The 26,501-nt window shown below is 38.8% G+C and overlaps 1 long non-coding RNA gene across 2 annotated transcripts in view; it reads left to right on the top strand.

The window, feature by feature from the left end:
• Positions 1-1,107: 1,107 nt before the first annotated feature.
• LOC118170942 overlaps positions 1,108-26,501 on the top strand; it is a 113,351-nt gene continuing 87,957 nt past the window's right edge. For both annotated transcript variants that reach the window (XR_004752960.1, XR_004752961.1), the window contains exon 1: positions 1,108-1,233. This is a non-coding gene — a long non-coding RNA (uncharacterized LOC118170942). The remainder of the gene's footprint in view (positions 1,234-26,501) is intronic.

Here is a 26,501-nt window from a genome sequence, read left to right as displayed (position 1 = left end):
TGCTTGTTGAGACAACTGTTATTCATGTTCACCATTTGTGCCAATTTGCCGGCTGTATTCCTAATTATTCATTCCTTTAGGAACACATTTAGTTTCTGACAATTGCATGCTTTCAAAAACTGCGCCCTATGGACTGGAATTGTTTGTGGGTGTTTTCTGAAGAAGAGGATGTGGCCATGATAATGCATTCCAAAGTGCTTTGAAATGAATTCCCAAGTGTTTCAATCACTATTCTCTGCTCTAGGCCAAAAGCAAACATTGTTCTTACTGAATGAGATGAGATGAAAGTTTCATTTACCAGTGATGTGATATTAAAATACCAAGATTCTATTACATGAGATGTATTTAAATGAAATATTATGAAAATGGAAATTGTATAACCCTCTGCAGGAAATAAATGCAGTTTGAAGTGAAAGGTGTCCATGATAAATACTGTTATCTTCCCATGGTGTTAGATTGTTGTTTGACTTCTGCAGGCAAGCAAGAAGCAAGGCTAGTGAAGCCCCTTTAGTGCAGCCTCAGCAAACATGAATTTGATTATAGAAACATGAAAAGTCTGCAGGGCTGTGTAGTATTGTCTCCCCTGGCTGTGTCTAAGACAGGCGCAGAGAAGAACTTGTACTTCTTCCCTGTAAAACCCTTTCAAATTATACAGTAGTTAGCTGAAATACCTAAATAGCCTTTGGCACAAGGACAAGAACCAGGACTCACATGAATCTGTAAGTCACTACATTGCAAAGCTCCATCTTGTTTCCTCTCTCTTTGTGCCCAGTAATCTCCTTGTTTTTTTTTCCTCCATGTTGTACAAGGTGAAGATAATCTTTCCCAGTCATTTCTTAAAGAGATTGATTTAATTTCTCTTATGCAGAGTAGGAAATTGAACACTGAACATCTGGGTAAATTGTTATGCTGTATAGCCATTTTCTGCATGTATATATATCTTTAATATATAAATATATATTTCTTCCAGTGTCATAGACAGAAGTTCTTCACTCCTGAGCAGGGGCATGAGAGGATGTTTGGGTTTATTCCTGTCCTCAGTTTCTTTCTTAGGTACTTCTAAATAAAGGACAGCTGAAGCTGGGTTGTATTTTGTCCAGAGTCTCTGAGGTCTTACTGTACTCATCCCACTCTGGTTCCTGCATCATTGCACATTGCAGTGTGTGCTGTGCCTACACACTGCACTCCTCTAAGATCTGCCCTTACTCTTTCTGCCTCTTTTTCAACAAACAGGTTAAACAGGTTTTTTTTGTTGGTTTTTTTTTTTTTTTTTTTTTTTTTTTCCCTGTAAAGTATATTTGATGGTTTTCTGTGTTTTATTCAGTGGCGTGGGTCATTCCCAAGCTATGTGCTACCTCCTATCCCACATTACTTGAAACAGTAGGATGGCAAATGGGTAATTAGTAATACAAAGTGTATTGTTTTCCATTTGAGTTGCATTGTCACATGAATGGATTAATGTATTTGTTCATGGATCTGTATCGATACAGGTGTTACTCCAATGTAATGGTTTCTGAAGTGATGGACTTTGTTGATCCTCAGATCTTGACTGTAGTTTGCAAATACATAGTTAAAGTGTTGCAGAGGAAACCCTCTAAATGTTACTCATATATCTATGCGATGTAATGCAATAAATGCAATATAAAAGCCACTTCTACCTAGGTCTGCAGGGACCTTGAGACAGCAGCTTTCAGTATGAGGCTTCCAATTCACTTAATTGGAGCCTCATTAATATCACTGTGCTAATTTCTTTAATGTTCAGCAAATGGTGATGTGTTCCATGATAAATTTTGTTCTCAGGAGAGTTTCCTCCTTGTGCTTAAAATTTTCTTCAGAATATTATTTTTAGATAGTATTCTCATAGCAACCAGACTCATCCCAGATTTATGCTACATTCAATTACTACTGACAAAGATTTTTAATTAGAATGTAATGATTTTGTATATAAGGCACTAACCTAGGATGTGAGAGACTTCAATTCTACTCTTGATTTCATCACAAACCTCCTATTTACTCACAAACTTATTACTTAATTGTGCCTATTTCTCTTCTAACTTTCATCTGCTTCATCTCTCAAAGAATGCAAATGTTTTAGGGAAGGGGATTTTTACTTACTAAAACGTACAGAGCAAACACAATGCAACCCTGATCTCACCAAGGGACTTCAGTCACTACCATGTAACATTTATAATAGTCATAATTAATAATATATTCCTGATGAGTATCCTAAACCCCAATTATGGAAGTTAAAGCAGCTAGTAATTTCTGAGGACATTCAGATCTTAAAAAATAAATAAAATAAAATAATAAAATACTTTCTGTGTTCCTTTCTTTAAATTCTGGTAACTAAGCTCCCAGCCCTATAATGACTTGTCTGCAAATCTGAGCATACTGTTGAGTAGTTATGAATAGAGCTGCTCATGTTTGCAATGTTAAGTGTGTGGGTGAATTGTGGAATTGGAATAAAATATAAGAAATGATATTTTTTTTCATTGTTTTGAAACGCTAGTTTGTGATCTTGCACACAAATATTCTCCAACATGCACTGAAGATTTCTGATTTGACCCTTGCATGACCAAGTTATTGAATGTACACCATGTTTACAAACAATTCATTCCAGCCATCAAAAACAGTCATTTTCAATGAAAGTGCTGCCACATTCTCTGCATTAGCTGCCTCACTGTAGGAATAAGGAAAGCCACGCCATTTCAGGCTTTTTAGTGTCTTTCAATTATGTGCAACCCAAAATTAATGAGCCAATTCTCTGTGTGCAAAAGAAGTCAGCGGTTTTGGGATATTTCTGTACGTACATTTCACAGATTCTGACTGAGGTTAGAAAGCTACTGTATCACAAATTAATCTCCTGTCTAAGAAAATTAGACGAGTATTGTCTAAGAATGCCTGTTTCTCTGCTCTGTAGGTGTGGGTGATTTGCTCTGATGAATTGCCTGCTGTTGGGTGAGACAAATACTACTGCGGTGGACCATAGGCAAACTCCTAAAGACTCAGATCTGGATGCATAGGATTGATAAAAAAAAATAACCTGTCTCAATGTCTCTGAAGACAGTTTCTTTGTGTGGGAGTATCCAAACTCAGAAGAAGTTTTCTTGCATTATGAGGAAGTTAGATATTTTGTTTCAAACAAAAGGAATTTGAAATATTTCAGAGAATCTCTCTTTGTCTCAAAGAATGTGGCAGTTTGGGCAAGGGTGGCAAATATATGTAGAATTTTTTATTTTTATAATGATTCATTTTTAGTCTGGATGTGGACAAGTTTCTAAAACATTGTAGGAACCTTTGTAGAACTATACTGTTGCTTTGCCATGAAATATTGGGATAACCTGAAATATAACTCATCTAGAAAGCTGGGGCCTTGGAAAAAGCATGTGATGGCTCCTCAAGAACCAGTATAAAACTTTAGATTGCAGAATCAGAAATAGCAGCAACAGCCTACTGAAATCTTGAGAAGCTTTGATAATATAGGCCAAGATGGGCCTGAACAAGTCTGGAAAGTTCCCAGTAAAGGGTAACTTAGTCCAGGTATATGACACTAATGAAGCATTTCATGCTGTATGGAAGCAATTCACAATTTCTGTGATGCTAGTATCTGGGGCCAAAGCAAAACTGGATAAACTGGATGGCTGTCCCAAGGCAAATTGCATTTTTTTTTTTTTTAATTGTTTTCATTTTGTATTGGATCAAAAGGTTTAAAATGTTTGTGGAATGAGCAGGGCCTTGAGATACTAGCTGGAAATTGTTGAAACATTTTGTTTTTACTTGGTCTGAGAGTAATCCATGCCTGCTATCATTTTCTGATGTCCCCTCTGAGCTGCGGTCTGCTCCCTGTGAATGTCTCAGGAGCCACTCCCCATGTAGTTGCAGGATTAGCAATGGTGTGTTACAATAACATCAGATCAAGATTTGGTTTTGACTGTAGGATAAATCTTTACCTTCTCATTGTCTTATACCTTCCATCTTTGAATTTGGACAGATGAAAGTGTGAATCAGAAAGCTCCCACCTTTGGTGGTCTTCAGGAGGTCAGACAGTTTGCATTCAGCTGCTGGCTGTCAGCAGATGTTCACTATAGAGGCTGGCACCTCTGAAATACTTCTGGAGATTTTCTGCTGCAACACAGGGCTAAAACTGCTTAAGCATTGAAATCTTTCAGTCATGGTGTACTTATGCCCTTTTACAGTGACCTGATAAATAGCTAACAACAAACACGGGTATATTTATTTGACCTCCAAAGGCAGGGAGTGTATGTGGACATCTCTACCATGATACCGTGGCCAATGCTCCTTATAAATTGCTCGTTAAAAGCATTGTTGAAGTTGGCCCTGCTACCAGGTCTGACAGGTACATGGTCCTTTTACGTAAACTGAAGTTGCAAGTTCCAAACTGAGGGAGAATGAGAGTGCTTTGTGCATAACCTGAATGGGCTGGTGGCAGGAGGGTTTGGACCAGGTACAAGAGCATCCAGGTGAGGCTGCAATGGAAGATCTCAGACAGGATTCCCATACAACAAAGATAAGGATGAAATGTATTGCATAAGCCATCAAATGAGAAAAAAGACATGGCAACAAATGTGGTGACTTCAGTGGAAGCCTTCTGGAGCTATGTCATTTCTTTTTTCCTAGAAACACAGGGCTTACATTTAGAAATAAAACTCACTAGCCTGAAGATGTAGCTTTTCTTGGGTTTGATAACTCTGTCCAAGCTGTTGCCCCTAAACCCACCAGAGATTGTTCTTTGGACAAGTCTGTGGGCAGGGACCTCCTGACTAAGAGTCTATGGGCATTGCAGTACTTGGGACCTTGGCACTGGCACAAGGGCACGCCACAACAGCAACAGCAAAAATCCCAATGGCTGTTGCTGTTGGTCACCAACAACCTTGAAAAATAACATAAAATGGTGACAGGACATCCCGAGTGCAATTCTCAAAAAATGGAGTGTTTCAGCTTGGGATAAACTGACTTCAGATAGATTTGTTTTGATCCTTTTAATGGATTTTATGTGTTTTGATCAAAAATAATATTTTGCTGTAGGGAAAACACTTAGATGGAAAATTTACTATCAGTGTGACTCTCAAGGAAGCTTCTTCATTTAATCAAATACTTGTCAAGCACACTTCACACATCTCTCACAGCAATTAAAAAAGCCATTTTCCTGAAGTAAGGAAGGCGTTTGGTGAGACATTATTTTAAATATAAAATATGACATGTTTTGTCAGGAGTATCTTTAAAATGATGGTCTTGCTTTATGCTCTGATTTTCTCTCTGTGACTGACTGGTTAGAACTGAAATCACTTTTAGGCTAATAATTTAGCATGTTTTTAATTAGGTTTCTATTTGCCTCTGACATTTTACTCAATAAAAACCCTAGAAAATATTTTTTTTTTTTTTTTCCTGCAAAAGGGCTATATATCAAAATTCAGACACCACCTCAGAAAGGTGCAGTACATTTATGACCTTGTGTGATTAGTGATCTCTGAATCTAATCTTAAGGTACTTTAATGGACTATAATTATCTACAGTGTATAGTTACTGCCTTTCCTGAGATTGATTTAAAATTGCCTCAGGAGGCAAGTGCTGTGTAATTATCTGATAAGAACTAAACTTGATACTCTCACTAGAAACTTTTGGAAACACAAAAATAAATATAGTTCAGGACAAAACTTACTGTTGGCCAGCTTCAGAAATGAAATCTATTCTTGTGGGCTGTCTCTGCAGCTACAGATAAAGAAGAAAAGGGGAAAAGCTTACAACCATTTTCAAGATATCAGCCTAATTTAGCAAACAGTGGAAGGTGGACTTGCCCTCTGCCACAAAAGTTCTTACCAGAATCATAACCAGAAGACAGGATGGGACAGTAAAGACTCTGTATGTTTTCACTGCATTATGAGTTTGGGATTTTGTTACACATTAATGAGCTGTCATCTTAAGGAAGAACTGGTTTTATTTTCCCCTAAGAATATGAAGATATGAAGACATCTACAGAAGATCTCATCTACAATGGGACAAACAACTTCAGAGTGAACTTCAGGAGGCTGAATTCTTAAATTGCATTTTTTTTTCTTGTTTTGCTTTGCTTTGCTATGTTTTCTTGTTTTATTTTGCTTTGTTTTGTTTTGTTTTGTTTTCATTTTGCTTGCTGTTAGCCTGGCTTAGTTTGGGCTGAAACACTGTGTTTAGGAAGGTGGGGTGTGCTGATGAGCTGCAGAATGGTCCAAGCTTTTGCATGCTCAACCCCAAACATGCCTCATTTTTCCAAAATTCATTGACAATAGCTTGTACTACTGTCAGGTCTCAGGTAAGGTGCTGAGAATAGATGTGCTTTGCCTCCAAAGGCTCAAAGGCTTCACAAGGTGGCTGTGGTGACCTGTCAGTCAAGACCAAGGTAGGAACATCTGAGCACATCTGAGACTGTGGTTAAAGATGATAGATACACTAAGAGATCACATGGAGCTTGGAATTACAGAAATCTCTTTTTAACCAAATGCAGTGGAAGCCTATTTTTTTCCCCACTCTATTTATGTTTTAGTGATTTATCTGATGAGTTGTCTAAATAGGAAATGACCATGCAATGAGTAAAATACAAAACTATCCGCAAATCATGGAACAGAAAGAATCATGATGTTTTTAGCTTCAGACCTGTAGAGAGCCTAGCTCTGTTTCCTGTCTCTGAGATGTACCAGCACATGACACACTGAAGAATGCAAAATGATCCCCCCCCCCAAAAAAAAAAACAACAAACAAACAAACAAAAAACATCTTTAAGTTGGATGACATTTGGTTATCTCCTGCAGTTTTGACACAGCTAAAAGTATCAAGGATGATTTTCTAACGCAAAAGCTACTGTGCCTTTCACAACATGCTGGACCTCAGTGTGATGAAGTGAGGTGTAAATCAATGTGATGTAAATCAATCTCTGAAATAGAGGTTGGTGGTTGCTTAAAGATCATTGACTGTGGGTAGATTATAGAAAATATAGAGCAAGTTTTCTGGAAGGAACTGTAGCCTGTGAAGGGATCAACCATGCTGGAGCAGTTTGTTCCTAATGGACTGCACCCCGTTGTATGAACCCATGCTGAATCGGTTCATGAAGGTTTGCTTCCCATGGGAGGGACCCCACACTGGAGCTGGGGATTAGCATGAAGATGAAGGAGCATCTGAGATGAAGTGTTATGAGCTGACTCCATCCCCCTGCACTGCTCAGGAAGGAGGAAACTGAAGAATCAAGGTTGAAGTTGAGCCTAGAAAGAAGGGGAGTGAGGAGAAGATGTTTTTAGTTTAGTTTGTTTCCTACTACCCTACTCTGTTATTAACTGGCAATAAATTCATCCTTCTTAAAACTGAGTTTTTCTGTTTGACCCTGCTGATAATTGGCAAGTAATCTTTCTGTCCTCGTATTGACCCACAAGCATTTTCATCAATTTTTCTCCCTGTCTTGCTGAGCAGGGAAAGTGAGGGAGTGGCTTAGTGGTCATGTGGCAGTCAGCCAGTCACAAAATAAAATTTTTATTTTTTTCCCACTAAATTAAAAATAAAAAGAGCAAACGGTGAATGGAATCCTTCAAAATGCCACAATTCGTCAGAGAAAAAAAAATCAGAAAAAAAAAAAAAGAACCACATCCAGATTAAAGTCCATTCCAGTACAGTGGCAAAGAATTAGAAATAAAAATAATAATAATTAAAAAGGAATACAAAAAGGTACAAAGAACAGACATAGCTGTCAATATGATATGAAATCTAAAGATATTGAGAGAACCATGTCTGGCTACATCTGGTTCTGATGTAGCTTTAGCAGAAGAAAGTTTTGCAGTATTACAGGGTGTCTGGTAGATGCTGATAAAATCTCTAATACTGATTCAGAAATTGCAACATGGTTAAATATTTAAAAAGAGCAACTATCCATATACAAACTCCACATGTCATCTGAATATTTCCAGCTTGGTTAACATGACATCAATCGTGGGTAGCAATGCAAGATCTAATATGGTATTGAATTAATATGGAATGAAAGGATAGGAATAGAATAAACACCAGAAATCATGATTTATGAAATAGGCTTTTGCTAAGCCAGAATTGTTTAATCATGATGAGATTACAAATTTGGGTGGTAAAGGAAGTGGTCAATGTGATATACTTAGACCAGTAGGTTTTTGTAAGGCACTTAACCTAGTCTGTATTTCATTCCGTAAAAGAATTAGTGATACCATATAGGAGAAATTCACATTAATTGTATTAAAAAGTGACTGACACAGCTGAAGATGTGGTAAACAAAACAAAACAAAACAAAACAAAAAAAACAGTGTTCAAGTGTGTTAAGTCCTTCCTAAGCTCATACATATAAGACCAAGGAATGAAAAGCAAACCTACAAACTATATTCCTTTGAGATAAGTGAATATCAATCAAAAAAGCAAAACCAAAGCCAACCAAAATGCCAGACAACAACAAAACCCCCGGAAGTAGTAATTCAAGGTTTCTCAGCAGCACAGGCAAAATTTAACCATAATGATGGAATAAATTCTTGAAAGAGGGTGGTAGATTAGGGCTGGGAGAGATCCGAATGGATGTTGGGGGTCTGGAAGATTTCGTGGGACCCTTCCAAAAAGCCCCTTAGCAGCATGGCAGCCAGGGTGTTCAGTGGGATTTTGCTGGGGTGATTGGAGATAAGGACATGTGATAGAAATGGCTCATGAGGTTAGTCCCTTCCTTCCAGCCTGCTTCTGGGGCCACCTCAGCCATGGTCCTCCAGAGGACAGGGGACGTGAGCACAACTCACTGGGTGAGCCGCAGCCATGTGGGGCACTAGCCCCACTAGGTCTCAGCTCAGGAGTGGCTCTGCCCCACCACAGGTGTCAACTGCTGGGAAAACGCAGGGAAGGAAAATCTGTTTTCTTCCCACCTCAGGCTCTAGACTGGTCATTACCAGGAAAGTTAGTGTACTTTCTATTAGTGTGCAATATGGTTCTGTAAGATGGCTGAAGTTTTCACTGCACTATAAATCTAAGCAAAGTTGCTAGATTTTGTTTGAGATATATAATTTACTAGCTGTTTTGAAGCAAATGTCACTTTCTTTTTATATTTACAAACAGCTGGGGATCGTGAGGCAGCTGTTTAAGGAACTATATTTATTTTTAGATGTAAACAGAATATTAGTGCCCTCCAGAAATCTCTGTGCTCACACAAATGTCTCATAGTCTATATTATTTATATGCGTGAGTGTATGGGTTGCTTCAGCTTGTTTTTGTCTGATATATTGGATCTCTCCTCTCTAGTTAAAGCAGTCCATAGGGAGTGGACACATGCTTGCTCCAGCTTAACACATATGGTGTTATGGAAGAATACTTTCTTTTCTTTTCCCTCTTAGATGAGGGAGATTAAAAAAAAAAAAAAAATCTCCTTAAACATGAACTTCCATTCCTGGGGAAAAATAAATAAATAAATAAACAAAACCTGGTGGATTTTCCTAGAGAAAGAATTAAGCAACATTAAAATTTTGCACAGCTTGGAACAGCGTCATGGAAAGATGTAACACTGATAAAACAGATCCTGTTGTCCTTAGTCATGCTGATTATGAACAGATGCAGGAAGACATGTCTCTTTCCCCTAATGCTTTCCTTTGACCCATTACATATTCTCACTTGCAGCCTTAATATCTTCCCTTAGTCACACAGATATTCCTACCTACTAGGGAGATTGCCATTGGCCTGTGTGTTGTTCCCATTTATTTTAAAAATAGGGAGAAAGAGACTCTTCTGGAAGGTTAATTAGAGTGTTCAAGGTTTTTAGATTGTGACCTTCATTTTCTCTAAATTATTTCATGCCAAGTCTTAAAGTCTTTGGTACACTTGCTTGACGGCAGTCTTTCTAAAGGCTTGGGCTTTTCAAAGCTGGATGGGAGAATTCTAGTAATACCTTATAACACACAGAGTATGTATTTTGAATCCAGAACTATAACCTGTCAGTTCAGATGAAAATCCTCACAAACAGATACACAGCTGTGTAGGGTACAGACTCTGTTAGAGACATGTGGAGGGAGTACCTGACAGTGGCTACATGACAACTGCTTCCAGAAAGTTTGTTCATGTGTAAGTGGGGAATTGCCCAGAGCCCACTAGCTAGATTTTGGGTGTTCCTGGGACTTCCTGACTTACACCACAAAAATTTCATAGAATCATAGAATGGTTTGGATTGGAAGGGATCTTAAAGATCATCTGTGTACAAGCCATGGACAGGGACACCTTCCACTAGACCAGGTTGCCCAAAGCCCCATCCAACCTGGTCTTGAACACTTCCAGGGATTGGGCAGCCACAACATCTCTGGGCAACCTCTGCCAGTGCCTCAGCACACTCATAACAAAGAGTTTCTTCCTTTTATCTAATCTAAACCTACCCTCTTGTAGATTAAAGCCATTACTCCTTGTCCTATCACTACACTCCTTGATAAAGAGACCCTCTTCATCTTTCTTGTAGGCCCCCTTTAGGTACTGGAAGGCTGCTATAAGGTCTCCTCGGAGACTTCCCTTCTCTGTACTGAACATCCCCACCTGTCTCAGCCTTTCTTCATAGGAGAGGTGCTCCAGCCCCCTGATCATCCTCGTGGTCCCCCTCTGGACTCCTTCTGATACATCCATGACATATTATACATCCAATTTTTTATGCTTCTAGCTTCAGCTGAGGTTAGAAGGGTGTAGGTGGAGTCTTCTCTATGGCATTTCAACACTTGTGATTCAAGCTATATATAGGGAAACTGAAAGGATATAAGTAGCAGGGACTTAGTGGGGGGAGATGCCATAGGGAGCCCGCCGCGTGCGCCCCCCGGGGGGCTAAAACAAACCTCTTTCATTGGCACGGACATCATAGCATGTGGGCTGAAGATATGGCTCACTCAGATAAGCAGATGGCAGATATGGGAAGGCAGGTGGGAGTTATGGCACTGCACTGGGACCACAACAGGGTCCACACAGCCCAAAATGAGCTTCATGGCAGGTGGAGGGCTCGAGTCTCCCTTATTCAAAGGTCTTCCTCATGTGACTAGCAGGAATCTCACCTTCCTCCCTCCTGGACCTGCCAGTTACTTTATGGCTATATGTTCATCTCAGGCAATTTGTCTCTGTCTAGGCTATTCTGAAGTGATTGATATGCATCTAGCAATAATGCCTATTCATTAGCTACACTAACCTTACAATCTTGGTGTTCTAAGACTGTCTAAGTGTATATTGACTCAAACACATTATAAATTTGGGTCATATCCATATTATCAGAAGAAAGTTTTTATGATTACATGACAAGATGCCAGAAAAAAAAAAAAAACAATCCACAACAATCTGAGATCTATGAAAATCAGCAGTATTTGCCGAGAAAAAATCAATAAGTAATTTACCCAGAGAATTCCAAAGAGAATGTATGTTTTTTGAGATATAGAATAACTTTTACTTATTGATTCTGAAAATGTCCAGAACAGGGAGAGATGTAAATAAGGGGATCGTGCTCCTTTAGAGTTCAGTAGGAGGAGGATCATGCCCTAAGCTAGCAGCTTTGGGATTTAGAAAGGTATGCTCTGATGCTTAATGAAACAGTTTAATTAGAAAACTTTGTCACAGCCTGTACGTGTCTTGAAGGCAGTTTTATTAAACAGACTGAATAATTCTTTTCAGACATTAAAGCTGATTGGTATTCTTAGCTTTGAAGAGACAGAAACATGGAGAGCACTGACTGTGCAGAGCCAAGGTGTTAAATCTGAATTAATTTAGCCCACTATGACTATGTATGCAACTATATCTACTTTAAACCAATCTCTGTTCACTTTGTTTTTGTTGGGATTTTTTGATTTTCATTTCAAAAGTTCCTTCTTCTGTCAGAGAACAGAGTATCTAGTGCTAATACAGTCTATGTTTCTGAGTGTATGTCTGTCCTGAGATAAACTGAGGAAATATAAATGAAGAACCTGATTTTTAAAGGTGCAAAACCTTTACTTTTCCTAATTTGTTTGTAAATATAACATTCACATTTTTTTCCTCTACTCACGCTTTGGATATTAAAGGACAGGTGGTGCTGTCCAAAAAATGACAGTGACAATCCTCTTATTGCTAAACAAAACACAACAAATCAAACCAAAGCAAAGAAACAACAATAACAACAAAGAAAAATCTAGTATTATTTCTTATGTTCAATTTATTCTATGTTCAAATATACCCCAAATATTGAAAACTTTTTTGAGAAAGTGAAAAATTTGGCAAACATACTTTTCTGTGTTCCTAGAAATGTCTTTTTTTTTGCATTCCAATTATTGAACTTGTCTTCCTGACTGAGTACAGTGCCTGATTTCTTTTTTCTGCTATTTGCTGTTCACTCTCTAATACTCCGGCTCATTTCCGTCATGTCACCGGAGTAAGATAGAATTGGACTGGGGTATATCCTAGTGTTTAACAGACAAAGAAAGGGTATGTTTAAGGGACCACTAGGTCAAAGGTCAAAGTCAAAGTGATAAAGCACAAATTATTGCATTTGGATTGATATCTCAGACACTTCATCTAGGATTTTTTTTTTTTTAAATTTGTATTAATACAGAAATCTACTCTTCCCATTCAATAGTTGGGATGAAAATTTCCTTGATAACCATCATACCTGCATTAGTATTGAACAGTTGTTGACTGTGGTTATAAAGGAAAGTTATTTGGAAGATAAGGAAGAATTGTTCCTAAAAGAATCAATTACACCTTAACACCACTATTGTGTATTTATAAAGTTACATTCATGGAGTCATATTTTTAAGACATATAAACACTAAATATAAAAAACTTGTGCAAGATTTTTTATAAACATTCTGTAACCATCGTTCTGGACTTCCATCCAGTGGTCATGCTTTGTGAAGCTTTATGATCAGCACGACGGATTTTTTTCTTTGTTTGTTTTTGACTTGTGGACTTATCTAGTTAAAATATTATATGTTATTGTTTGCCTCCATTGCCTCTTATCTTATTGCCACACACCTCGGAGAAGTATGTCTGGCTTCATTTTCTTTCCATCCTCCTATGAGAGAACTGAAGTCTTCCCTTCTCTAGGCCAAACAGTGACAGCTCTCTTAGCATATCCTCAAATGTCAAATGCTCCCATCCTTTAATAAAATCTGTGGCCCCTTGCAGTACTTGCTGCAGTATTTCCATGTCTCTGTGGAAAGCTGCAGGAGTTTTAAGACATTAGCAGCCTCTCAGGTGAGTGAATTATGCTGCACCTTCTTAGCAATAAGAAATAATTTCAGTCTCTCACAGTCTAAGAACACTAGCAGCACTAGCAGCTTTGGTATTTTAAATGAATTTTTGAATATTTTTTCAGGATTTCTGCATCAAGATTTGACAATAGACTTGCCATGCAACGCTAAGAAACCGAAATAAGAAGAGAGCTCAACAGCTCCAGGGTCCCAGCTCACCCTGAAACATTCAGGGGACTGGTTTAGGGTGCTCTGCCCAAAATTTTGTCTGCCCCCTGCCCCTCTGCCATGCCAAAGAACTTCAATGAGTTCCATCCCAAGGTTTCTCATGAGAGTAGCAGCTGGGAGTGTATTTTTCTTTAATGTCTTTCTCACACTAGTATATTGTTCAAGATACAATATTGTGTTTTTGAAAGAGACTCAGGTGTCTTCCTTCTATGTATTAAAGATACATGTGACTTGGGGAGATAAAGTTTTGCACTTCAAATTCATATGGTAAGAGCACTCTCATTTAGAATGTTGAGTGGGCACACATTCATTTAAGAAAATATTTTTGATATTTTTAAAACTATTTGCTTTTGTAACAGGAACCTAATATTCTTTGGTTTTGGGAGATAAGACACAAAAGAATCCTTCCACCACTGTTTTTCACTGAAAGACTTTAAACAGGTAAGAAAAGCTTCTTGGAATTGCAAAACAGACTCATTTACTATGGCTACTGTTACTACTACTAAAAATTCTTTAACTGGAAAGTAGGATGTGAAAAACTGTTACCTAAAGCATTGCAGATGAGCCACAATGGGCACTAAAACCCACTTTCTGGTGAAAGAAGTTTGCATAGGAAAATTAAAACCCACGTGGGAAACAGCTTTGTGCACTATAGGAAGCTTCTCTTGGTCTCAGCCTAAGTGTATTCAGACAAGGACACTGCCGATTTTTGAGGACTTTCCCTTAAGAGCACAGTGTTATTGTCTGAGTCCGTGCTATTTCTTTGGCAGAAAAAGGTGATTCAGGAGGACAGATAAAGCCTCAGTCAGTAGACATCTCCTCTTGCTACTGTCTGGGACAGTGCTGTGTCCCAAGGAGGAGGTCCTTCTGCTCACTGTGATGGGACAACAGTGCTGGCTTGCCCATGCATGGTGAATTTCTAATGGTGCTGCACCACCTCGTGGAGCTGCTTCCAGAAGTGAAGCTGAACCCAGTAGCTGAACATTCCGGTATCTCTGGGTACATGTGAATGCTATTGGTGAAGGAGCCTGCTACAATGGTCTGTGTCATTCTGGCTTGTGTATGCTCTGCTTATTTCTCCCTGATTTCCTCCATTCCCCCTGAGGTAATGTGATGTATGAGCTTGGTGAGGGAGTGGATGGAGTTTTCCAGCCAGTAACATTTGTGCTGTGTGCTAGAAATGGCTGCAGAGGAGTCCTCTATCTACCTGCTTTATTGCATTCACAGACCAGAGGTACTTGTGACAATGTCCTGATGCTTTAGTTCAGCAAGGCATCAAAGAATATGCTGACTTCAAAGCATGTGAATAATACCACAGAAATCATGTGGTTATAGTAAGGATATGTTTACTTCTGTCAGGTTATGCACCTGAGTCCCATGGTACCATGATGCCAGATGTTTATGCAGTGCACAGACTGGTCAGTGTCCCGGTGCACAGGGGCTGGCCAAACCCCAATCAGCTCTCAGGTGCTGGTTTAGCTACTGTACATCAGTCCTCTCAGCACTGCATGAGTTTGTTTTTTATCAGTCATTATCTATCAGTGCTAAAAATATCCAGACTTAACAGTGAAAACAGCATGCAAATATAAGAACAACACAGCGGAATAGCTGGGTGACATTTTTTCACAGTGCAAACCTCAACTGAAAAATCTGGCTCTCCTCTCAGTGAAAAGATTTCACCATTTTTCAGGGAATATGTTAGAATCTGTCTATAGTTATCATAATTTTACTAACTAGTTACAGTTGTTGAAGTAAAACACCTTGCAAGAGTGAGGTGAAAGGCAATTTCTCCTGCATGTCCAGCTCAGGGTGTTGTAAATGAAAACATCCATAGTACTTATATCTATTATGTTCAAATTGCTGCCATATATCTCCCAGTGCCTTAATACCATGAGCACATGAGGCTTCTCCCCCGCCCCCCCCCGCCCTTTTTTTTTCTTCCCAAAGTGCAGGACATTTTCATACTGTTGTGTTATTTTGATATATATTTTTTTATTTTTTATTTTATTTTTCATATATTTTAGTTTGTGCCAGACTCTGTCATTTTGCTAAGTAAGAAACAGAGGCTGCTGATTTGTGTAACACCTGTCAGTATTTTAAAGCAGATCGACAACTTCAATAAAACCTTTTTGCAGGGAAAGAAAGAGCTGTATTTCATAGGGTCCAGTGGGGAAAGTAGGCATCTCCTTCTCTGCCACATTCTGCCTGGTACTGCTTAGCATGTGGTGGTGCTGAATCCATAATTGCTGCTCTCTTAACCCCCAAACTGCTTATCTCGGTGGCTGGGAATTTAAACAAGTAACTCCCAAAGCAGTACGGTTGCTTCTCCAGTCTTTGCATGCTTGTTAGTTTTCTTTTCCTGTTATGTTTTATTGGGAATGCCATATGCAGGTCATTACAATAAATACGTTGCCACATTAAATTTTCTCCAGTATATTTTAATATTTTAGTGTAATATTTAGGTGGCTTCTCTCAGTAGAGTCCTTGAGGTTGTGAAAGTATTATTATTATTATTATTATTTTATTATTTTTTTTTTTTCAATGGGACAGGACATTTTTATATAAATAGAAATGATGCTTCCTCCCATATATTAATTCTTCAGGGTGCATCAAAGCTGCATGGAATTGGTTGTGGTTGGAGGCAGGGTGGGTACCAGAAAGAGAAGTATGTAATGTGCTTCAGCTCTACAAGAAAAACAAACAAACAAACAAACAACAAAAAAATAAAAAATGGGAGGAGTTGGTCTTAACCCTGGCCTGTCCATGTAGGAGGCAACAGTGGGTGCAGAGGGTTTCTACTCCTGCACATATCTTACGAAAAAATTCTCCCATCAAAAAGTATCAAGGCCATTGTTTGCACGCATCACTTGCAGAGATGTTTGGATCTGGTAATCAGGCAACTAACCCGAAGTCCAAGGCCATTGAAATCAGGGGAGGAAGAACATTGTTTTGAATAAGGTTACGTTGGTGATAAAGGAAAATGCAAGTTGGGAGTTGAAGGTAAAAAAATGTAATTTAAGGTCTCCTCAGCACCCTTGTACAGACAAGCCCTCCTTGCTCATTGTAAGTAGTTCAGGTTCAGATAGTTCAGTAATTCAGATTACTGAATGAACTGAAAGATAAAATATATTTTCAAGTTTCTTAATTTTTCAATATTAATATAGAAGAATCAAGATAAAGAAAAGGGGTGGACCACATGCTCTGAGGAAATAGAAGTGTACGTATTAAGTTCTATTACTTAGAAAAAAAATCTATAATATGTGTGTGTGACACTTGATGTGTGGGTATTGTTAACCTTGAAGACTGCCCTATTTTGGACAAATGCAGTCCACACCTGTTAGGTGCTGAGCCTTCCTGGAAACAGAGAAAAATCCTGTATTTTAAAGGTGTTCAGACATTGCAATTCACTGTGTTTAAATCCATAAGCTTGTGATAATTTACATTGCAAAGTCTGTTTTTCAAAAATGGCTTCAAGCACTTAAGGATTTGTATATATATATTTAATATATATATATTTTTGAATAATAATATTTATGTACTTAATTCTCCATGTTTTCTAGAAAATACTCAGGGGTAGATGCATAGCCAGACTTGAGAAAAGAAGGACTTTTGCTAGGGGCTCTGAGGGATGGTGCAAGGTTTGTGCATCCTAGGTTTGTGGAAAGAAGCATCACAGCACTGATAGTGATGCTGAAAGGAAGGTCTCACTCACCCTGCAGTAGTGCCAGGGGGCAGTTTTTTAACAGACATTTCAATTGTTTTCTGTCTCACTTGTATTTTCTTTACTTTATGGAAGGTTGACTATGTTAATTTTAGACTGATTTTGCTTTTGAGATTTAAACTACTCTTTCTGGGTCTATGGTACTTCAAGAGCTTAGACAAGACTTGAGTTCCTGTCATGCATGTGAACATCAATGACAACATGAAGCGATTTTGATTATGCTTGTTTTCCATCAATGCTTCCTGCAGGCTGGAAAGGGCAGTAATGTATAAAATCTAAACAGAGGACAAGCAATTGGTTTCTGTTTTCTGACATACATCATATACTGTATCAGATTACCAAGCCATGTTTGCAATCCAGGTGGTAAACTATTTTAAATAGATGACTAATAGGACTGATATGAATTCAGCTTTTGTTTATTAATTTATCTACTTATTTACCAATGCTGCATTGAATTTCATGTAAGGGTTCAGGCCTCTGCTAAAGGTACTCACTCATACTGTTCTTTACCTTTCTCAACTTCCATTTTCGTGGGCCAAAGTCCACTGAAGCTGTGGATCTTGCCACTGATTCAGGATGTGGTTTTCAGTAGGGAACCAGGAACCTCTGTGTCTATTTATGATGATCTCCCATGTTCACCAGATGATCCATGAACTGACAGAAAACCAAAGCAGCTGTGGCATTCTCCAGTACCTTCAGCATTCACAAAAGAAGGTAATAAGGCAAAACCACAGAACTCTCATTATTCCAACACTGCAAAATGTTCTGGAGCATATAAAATTGCAAAATACCAGAAGGACAATGCATATTTAAATATCATATGACTGTTGCTGGTTTGGAGATCCTATGAATGCACTATGCCTACAACATTTGTTTTCAGTACTCCCAGTGGGTATTTTGTACCACTTTTCAGCTAATTATATCAAAAAATTATTGTTTATCGTGGATCTCATACCAAGCATCTGATGTGGCTGAGTGGATAGCACAGCTCATCTGCATTTCTTCTAACAGCATGGGTCGTATGGTGATTCCAGGCTGCAGCACAGATAGGCAATCTGGCAAATACCCATGGTGGTTTTACCCAGCTGGGCAGCTGAGCTCTACCACAACCACTCTCTCACTCCTCCTATTTGAAGCAAAAGGGGAGAAAATAGAATGGCTCAAGGGCTGAAATAAGGACAGGAAGATCACTCAACAATTATTGTCATGGGCAAAACAGACTCAGCATAGGGAGATTAGTATAATTGCCTATCACTAGTTGACTAGAACAGTGAGAAAATAAAAGCAAACTAAAAACACCTCCTCCCCATCCTCCCCATCCACCTCCTTCTACATAACCCCCCACCCCCCCCGTCCCCCGAGTGGTGCAGGGGAATGGGAAATGGGGGCTGTGGTCAGTCCCTGATGCTTCATCTCCGCTGCTCCTTCATGGTCGCTCTCTGTCTCTGCTCCACGTCACGTCCCTCCCATGGGATGCTGTCCTTCATGAACTGAGCCTGTGGTGGCTGCTCACACGCAGCAGAGCTTCAAGAACTGCATGGAGATCTGCTCCATGTGGGACCCATGGGCTGCAGGGGTACAGCCTGCTCCACCAGGGGCCTCTCCACAGGCCACAGGGAAACTTCTGCTGCCTGCCTGGAGCACCTCCTGCCCTCCTGCTGCACTGACCTTGGGGGCTGCAAGCCTGGTTTTTACTCCTCTCTCCCAGCTGCTGTTGTTCAGCAGTTTTTGTTTTTCCCCTTTCTTAACTCTGCTCTTCCAGAGGCCCAACCAGCATCGCTCACTGGCTCAGCTCTGGCCAGCAGCGGGTCCCTTTGGAGTCGCCTGGACCTGGCTCTGGTCTGATCTGACAATGGGACAGCTGCTGGGCTCTGCTCCAGCCCCATACCTCCCTACCCCACCCCTGCTATGAAAACCTTCCACGTAAACCCAATATGTAAACCCCAGGCTGCTGGTAGTCTTAATCTGGTTATGAACCCCACCCGGAGATGTTTCTGCATTTTTTTTTATTTATTTTATTTTATTATTTTTTTTAATTACTGTGGCTGTGCCACTGCAGTCCCTGCACAGTGTTTAGTGGCACCTCCATGCTAAAGATCAGCCTGGTAATTTTGCCAGTGGAAATGCTCCTTATGTGTTGTTGGAAGAGGTTTTTGAGGAACAGATATTGTCTGTAAAAAGCCCAACAAATTAACAAATTACATATTTGTGTCTTCTGAAACAAACAAAAAAAAGATAATCAGGATTTGTCTTTGCTACACAGTGCTTGTGCTTGCTTTCCACCCAGTCACATAGAACAACAAAGCCATGATTTTTCCAGTGCTGATTAGTGCTGCCAATTCCCCAGTAATTACTCAGGTAAATATATTGTGCTGGCCATTTCAGAGTGGTTTATGAGATAAACAAATTGAAAACCTTGGTTATAAGTTTCCAAACCTTGGTTACATATGGAAGAGGCCCTCTGGTAACATGACTATTGGTAGGTCTGGAGAATGAAACAACCGGTACAATGGAATACTAATAAAGCATAGTCTGCTCCAGTGTTCAGTTATTAGAGGTAGATGGTGCTGTTGACAAAGAAATTGTGCTGCACAGGCTGCGGCACTCCTGCTTCCTGAGACAGACGCCTACAGACAATTGCAATAATTATGACTCTGAGAACTCCTTTGAGATCAGCAAGTATTATTCCGGGTGGAGATGCTTCCAGAATTTAAAGTAGCATTATTATGATTTTACAGCTAGTAATTTGTTAGTTGTTGGTTTGGAGGAGCACATTCAACTTTGCTTGCACCTCTTGGTGAGTGAACTGAATGAACCTCTCAAACCTTTGGTGTGCAGAAACCTGACCAGAAAATCTTCTGGGAACAGTACCTCCCTATGTGTTGCTTTAGAAATTTTCCAGCCATATCCTTCAGGTGCAGAGATAATAAATAAATTAATAAATAAGCAAGACTTGTTACACAGTATTAATGTTATTTCTGAGGGGCAGAATGGCTCTCTACTTGGTTTTAATCATATGCTGCTTTACAAAAACACTTAGAGGTGCTCACCACCCCCTGGGCTCCATTGCACATGTTATGGGTGCAATAAAAACCAGCCCTTGGCCAAGAGGTTTGCTCCCAAATATGAGTTTATGAATAGTGGAGAAAAGGAGACAGCATTTTAAATGTGAAGTCTGCCATTCTTACCGGCAAGTTATGCTTAGCAGACATACTATGTCTTTATGAAGAGGTCCAAGGAAATCAAAGGCTGCATTTGATAATCTGCATGGACAATGAATACTGTTCTTGATACGTGATTCATAAACCAGTGGAAGAGTCTTGAGACTGTCATAACCATCAGGAAGGTTGTTCACATGTTAGGACTGAGGGCTCGGGTAAAGCAGTCTGTGATTTCAAGTTACACTCTGCTGTCCCTGTGTTGGGCTCATGTTGACAGAATTGGATCAGGTACCTGACTAAAAGCATGTGCAAGGGTCATGGCCAAGGATATGAAGGAAGTTGAGGTAAAGGTGGGAGCTGAGCCTCCTTACTTTTTCATTAAACAACCTCCCTTCTTTTTACATAAGTTCTGTAAGTGCTGGTTTTATGCTTATGATATTGCTGAACCCAAATATTGAAGAATGATGGAATCTAATAAAGATGCCAGGCTCCTTTATTTGTTATTAGATTCTGAACACTTTGGAATTCACGTGGGTCACATTTTGAAGCTTTTCTCTGCAGCTATCAGGGTTTGCAAGGCCATTTTGTAAAAACAAGACTGATCTATTCACACAGTTGCAAGATTCTTGAAATGAAAGCTTTAAGAGCCAGCTGTCACAAAAGATCTTGGCAAGGCCAACACTGCAGAGGAATGGAGGAGTTAACTGCAGATTCCTGTGAGCTGAATCAATATAAAGGGCATGTAGCTAAGGATTGTGATTTTATTCGTCTGTTTTTTTTGGTTCAGCAAGTTCTCTGCAAGATAAATCTGAAACCTCAGAGAATTTTTCCTCTTTTATCAAACCCTACTTCAGCTTGTCTCAAGTTATTCAGAATCAGGTTAAAAGTATAACTGAGAAAAAGCAAAAGTCTTAATTTGTGACATAAATGTCTCTAAAACAAAAATACTTTCATAATTTCTCATTCACCTTTCTTCATGTTCCTTATGTTCTTATACTCATTTTTAAGGTGCCGAGTAGAGAAAGCAAGGGAATTTCAATTTGCAATATATTTAAAGGCTCTCTGAATTTTTAGTCACTAATCTGTGGGTGCAATTTTAGGGTTGCAAACTCAGCAAAGAACTCTCTAACTTCTAATTAAATGCTTTTCTTGAGTGCAATGTTACTTTTCCGTAGTGATAGTATTGTTGTTTTTCTTGTCTTCCGTGTACTGTTTGCGTATGATATCTCACCAAACACAATCTCAGAAGAATTTTTAATGAAAAAATATTATTATCAGAAAAAAATATGCTCTCAGTAGCCTATTTATAATGGATAAGTAAAATAAAAAGCAAAGAATAATGGAAAATTTCACTGTTTCTTTTGTTGTCAATAAAATAGCTATAAACCAGTGCAGATTTATATGACATGTAAAGAATATGTATTCCCATTTAAAGCCGTTATGATGGGCTGTATTTGATAAGGATTCTTGGTTCAGTTTTATGGTTTCCTTCTCACTTTTTCTTCTTCCATCTACTTTCAGTTAAGCTGTCTTATTTTTTGATCTGCTTACTTTGTGATGACTTCACCACACCTGTCTTGTTGAGCTGCACAGTCCTTCCATTTTGCTACCATCTCAACCAGGTGGACCTCAGCTGCCAAGAGCTGCTGTAAAGCCATGTTCCCTCCAGGCTTGCCAGAACGAAGAGGCAGAAGAGTAAGGGTGAACTTGCAGTAGATCACAGCCCTTAACACTCTTTGGAACATAAGGGTTTAGTTATAAATTACATTTTGGGATCCTGTTTTCCTGATTTAGGATTGGAGTAAGAAGTTGCTTAGCTGAAGGAACATTGCCTTCTCATGAAACCCTGGATGCCACTACTCAACTCAGATGTTCAGCTGCTTAATTCTTACAATCAGATTTCTCTTCATTTCAGTGCATATTCAAAGTCTGATTTGATATGAAATTTTAGTCTTTGCAATTGTTTTGGGGTTAATAATAGTAACAGTTCTAAGATAGCCCTTTATTTTATTTTATTTTATTTTATTTTATTTTATTTTATTTTATTTTATTTTATTTTATTTTATTTTATTTTATTTTATTTTTTTTTAATATAAAATCAGTAAAACCACTGTTTTTTACTGGTAAATAGCTCATTATATTGAAGTCCCGATGATTTGCAGGAAGTATTAGTATTATATCTCCTCTTGAAAGATGACCAACACAAAGATTTTGCTATGTCTAGAGATCTTAACTGAGATTTATGTGGTTTGCTGGACTCTCTAATCTTTTGAGACAGAGTGATTTTGACTCCTGTTGCTACATTGCTGCAGTTTCAAATCTTAGAAGATATGACCATAGTCCTGAAGCACACTGTACAAACTAAGACCAGAAATGATCTTCCTATCATATGGGTTAGGCTGCATGTGCTTGAGACAGCTCTGATATGGAGCAGCCACATGTTCTTGGACCAGTGATCCAGGCTCTTGGCTAAGCCTGGCCACATTGTTCCCTCGCCTGTACAATCACTGGTAAGTGCTACTTACCAAATGATCTGCACTGCTGGAAAAAAAAAAAAAAAAAAAAAAAGTGTATCAATCCTTCAATCCTTTAAGCCACATTTAAAATGACATTTCAATGTCAGGTGGGGCTTAAAACCTGCCCCTTTGTCCTTACAGTGAAGTGAGTGATCAGCTCAGCCAATTGAACATGTCAATATGTGACCCAAAGTTAACACTGTTAAGTGTTAGTTCATTTAGCACAGATCTGGTATATTTCTCATTAAGACTATTTCACATTGAAGAAATTAATCTTGATGATGCCTGAAAAAATAGTAATGGTTCCATGTGTTTAAAAGCAAAGTTAATTCTCCGAGAAACATTTAAGCCTTTGATGGTGCCACCTTCATCCTTACCTTAACTATAGAACAACAACAGCTTCTTATTTTGAGGTTTAGCTCAAAGAAAAAAAAAAGTACAATTCAGCAATCACTTGGCAATCAAAATTCCAGAGAAGATTCACATTTAAGGACCTTATGGAGGACACACATGACTGATGTATAAAGAATGTAGAAATAAGTATATATTTTAAAGGATAATACCTTTAATTGATAGCCTGTTTCAGAAAACAAAACACACACACAAACACACACAAAAAGCAGTCACTTCATTAGGAAGACTATGCAGAGGTGGTTCATAATTGTATTTCTACCAAAAGGCTTTCATTATATAAGCACCTCAGGTTGCAAAGCTCCCATTTCTTGAAGCAATATACTATTAATGTGACCTTAAGTATGTATACTGTAAATCCTGACGAACCCTTAATGACAGTGTGAGTGTTAGAAAATGGGTAGCTCTGGGCATACAGAACAAAGTGGGCTGAAGACAGGACATGCTGGAGAAAAGAAAAAAAAAAAAAAAAAAGAAGATGAAAGAAAACAAAAACCACGCAGAAAATTAAAAAGGGAAATATCCCTTCCTCTTCCCCCATGTTCCTTGTTCCCTTCATATTCCTATGCATACATACAACCTTTCATGTCTTAATTGATTTATATGTGGGCAAACATCACCTGAATGACTTGCTTTTAAAAGAATTTTAATGCCTGGAAAGTACTTAAATAGAGAACAGCTAGATTCATAGCTGGCATAACTCTGCACAGCTCTGCTGAAGTCAGTGGATTTATAATGACTTGAATACTTCAGAACTAGGTTTAAAATATGCAGCTGCAGAATTGTAGTGCTTCGTATTCAGTAAAAGTTTTCCTTTGGGTAAATCTTATACTAGAAGATAAACACCTCTTCCCTTTCATTAAAAAAAAAAAAAAAAAAAAAAAAAAAGTATGAATGGTTAATACTGAGCATGTCATAGAAGCTTCATGTCTCCTGAACATGGGAAGTCTGTGTGAGCACCAGAGTACAGGAGATGACTGTGCAGTGCAGCCCCATAGCTACTTCCTTTTCTAAAGAGAGGATTTCCTCTCATGGGATTCTGAATGAGAGAGTTTGGCTCTAGGAAGATGGAAACCAGTAGCTAGAGTGTAACAGGAGCTCTGCAACCGCCCCTGCACCACAGTTTTTGCTGTGGATACTCTGCAATGTTGTACAGACATTCACAAATCTTTGTCAAAAAACAGGCAAACAAACAATAAAATAAAACAAAACAAAATAAAACAAAACAAAAAGAACATTTTGCTGAATCTTTTGAATACGGTAATTCTTATTTAGGAAGCTGTGTCTGTCAAACAGGATGGCCAATCATTGTCTAGATCATAACAGAGTTGGCTGTGCGGGCCCTTGCAATGATATCACTGATGGGATCAGACTAGACTACTCTAACATGTTTTAGTGAATTCCACTGGCTGGCCTGTGGACTTTGTGACCACTCACATACACACATAAGATCCATGAATATTTATTATTTCAACCTTTATACAAAACACTTCCCACCAATTTTAGCTACATAAAAAGGACTGTTCTGTGTAACTGTTCACTTCTGACTCTACAGGTACAGCTTTTACTAATTAAAAGAGTCCCATCTAGGTATGGTTTGGTTGATTCTGCGGTATTCTGCTGCCTGGGGTCGATGCTGGGACTGCAGATTCTCCAATACTAATCAAGTCACTTAGCATATACATTGTTCCCATTGATTGGTCTATGCACAATTGGAGCTGCCTGGGAAGATACCTAGTACAGTCCAAAATGACCTCCTGGAGAGCTCCTTGGACACTTACTCAAGTGCTTCCCCGTGAAACTGGCTAAGAGTTCAGTCTATCAACTCAGTTTGGTCCTTTGACTCAAATTTGTCTCATCTCAAGTTGCTTCATCAGTGCAGAGACTGGCTTAGGAAGTCCTCATCCTCCCAGGACCAAATTTGCTGGGTGTGCACACAGGCACAGCCCTGATGCCCACCTGCACCATGACTGCAATGCTCATTTTCTTCTTATGACTTATACCCCTAGGTTACATTGTTTGATGCAGACTTTGATATCTTCCTGAGTTATCCCATATAAAATCATATACCCCCTTAGGGAGCCCAAGAAGAAGGCTGACAGCCACAGCCAGGAAAAAGCAGACTTCATCTTTACCTTGAGATCCTTGCCACAAAGTGAGATGACTACACTGAGAAGCTTGCCAAAACCATGCAGCTAGAGGAAGTATTGCATCTATAACACCAAGTAAGTGTTGAGGAAGCCTACTTGCTGCATAGCAATGAACACTGACCTCACAACTGTCTCTGCAAACTCAGAGGAGAAGTTGGATCTGGAGCAATTAAGATGTTCAGGGTGATTTGAGGGTCAAGCGAATGCACTCTCATGGGACCATTTTACATTAAGCGGTGTCGGAGAGGCCTTTGTACCACAGGAAAAAAATACAACAACCTTTTAAGAGACACTTAAAATACAATTTGTGTGTAAAATACAAGCAGCATATGTTTGAAATAAAACTCAATTATGCACCACCAGTAGCCTCCGTGCATGTGTTGCTTATCAGTCCTTCCAAGATAGTTGGCTAACAGCATCATTTGGGAATTTCAAGTAATACTCAGAATTCCTTTGAACGTAACATTCCATTAACTGCAAATTAATTGGATCTGAAGGTCAATGTGTAGTGGATTACTGCAGTTGAGGACAGCACTGAGCATACTGTTCATTTCTAGTCCATTAGTAAACCTCTCTTGGAAATGTTGGCATTGGAATATTTCAACATACGATGCATCCTATAAGATTTAGTATTTCAACAGTACCTTGTCCCTCCAAATAGATGTTTGAAATAATTCTGAATTGCCTTTCATGGTCCCACCTGCCTATTTTAAATATTCTTAATCTCTTTAGAGTGAGTGGACTGGCTTCCAGCATTTGCTTGATGACACTTCAGAAGACATGTGTGTGTATTTTAAGAAGGAGGCTGAGCTCAGCACTGCAAAGATGACAGTAAAGAAAGGGGAGGGGGGGGAGGGGGTAACAGATGGACATGGAAGATGAAGGCCTACTCTTAAAGGACTGTTGGTTATAGCTAAAGCCCCTAATATTTGTAGCTGAATTTTAAGCAAGAATGCTCAAAATCTTCTGAGCTTTTGAGCTTTCCTAAGGAGTTTGTAGTTCTCCATCTATGTATTTACTATTTTTACAGTGCTTTCTGTTTAGGGCTGCTTTATTTTATTTTATTTTATTTTATTTTATTTTATTTTATTTTATTT

This window comes from Oxyura jamaicensis, chromosome 8, assembly GCF_011077185.1.
Source record: "Oxyura jamaicensis isolate SHBP4307 breed ruddy duck chromosome 8, BPBGC_Ojam_1.0, whole genome shotgun sequence".
Lineage (NCBI taxonomy): Eukaryota > Metazoa > Chordata > Aves > Anseriformes > Anatidae > Oxyura > Oxyura jamaicensis.
This window is presented reverse-complemented; position numbering and strand designations above follow the sequence as displayed.